This window comes from Orycteropus afer, unplaced genomic scaffold, assembly GCF_000298275.1.
Source record: "Orycteropus afer afer isolate SDZICR_OR568_19922 unplaced genomic scaffold, OryAfe1.0 scaffold00449, whole genome shotgun sequence".
Lineage (NCBI taxonomy): Eukaryota > Metazoa > Chordata > Mammalia > Tubulidentata > Orycteropodidae > Orycteropus > Orycteropus afer.
Window position 1 is genome coordinate 148,446 of NW_006922036.1, and position 1,182 is coordinate 149,627.

Genomic DNA, 1,182 nt, shown 5'->3' on the forward strand with positions numbered 1-1,182 from the left:
AACCCATCAGCCACTCCTCGGAAGGAAGGTTGGGCAATCCTACTTCCGTAGTGATACTGCCTCGGAAACCCAAGGAGGGGTATCTATGAGTTGGGGCTGACTCGACGGCACATAACAACAACAACAACATATATATATAAGCTTTACAGTTTTTGTTTCTATAGAGAACCCAGCCTAACACAATGACCAAAGTACATGAAACAAAGTCTGGTTATTCCCACTTCCAAAGAGTATTCCAACTGTATTTCTTCTAAGAGATTTGTTCATTTTTCTGACAGTCCATGATATTTTCGGTATTCTTTGCCATCACCAAAATCCAGTCATCAATTCTTCTTCAGTCTTCCTTATTCATTGCCCAGCTTTCACATGCACATGAAACAATTGAAAATACCCTGGTGTGGGTTTGGTACACTTTAGTCTTCAAAGTGAAATTTATGTTCTTCAGCACTTTCAAGAGGTCTTTTGCAGCAGATTTGTCCAGTGTAATATGAGATGTGATTTCTTCACTGTTGCATGCAGGGATGTTGATTGTGGATCCAAGTAAATGAAATCCCTGAGAACTTCAATCTCTTCAAAAGTTATTGTGATGTTCATTATTGATCCAGTTATGAGGATATTTTTTTTCTTTATGCCAGGGTGTAATCCATACTGAAGACTGTAGTCTTTGATCTTCATCAGTAAATACTTCAAGTCATTTTTACTTTCAGCAAGCAAGATTGTGTCATCTGCATATTGCAGGTTTTTCATGAGACTTCCTGATGCTACATTCTTCTTCATATAGTCCAGCTTCTAAGATTCTTTGCTTAGCATATGATTGAATAAGTATGGTGAAAGGATACAATCCTGACACACACCCTTCCTAATTTTAAACCATGCAATATATCCTTGTTCTGTTTGAATAACAGCCTATGGGTCTATGTATAAGTTCCTCATGAGCACAATTAAGTGTTCTGGAATTCCCATTGTTTGCAATGTTATACACAATTTGTTATGATCCACATAATCAAATGCCTTTGCAGGGTCAATAAAACACAAGTAAACATCTTTCTGGTATTCTTTACTTTCAACCAAGATCCATCTGACATCAGCAATGATATCCCCAGTTCCATATCCTCTTCTGAATCCAGCTTGAATTTCTGGAAGTTCCCTGTCAATATACTGCTGCAATCATTTTAAAATTAT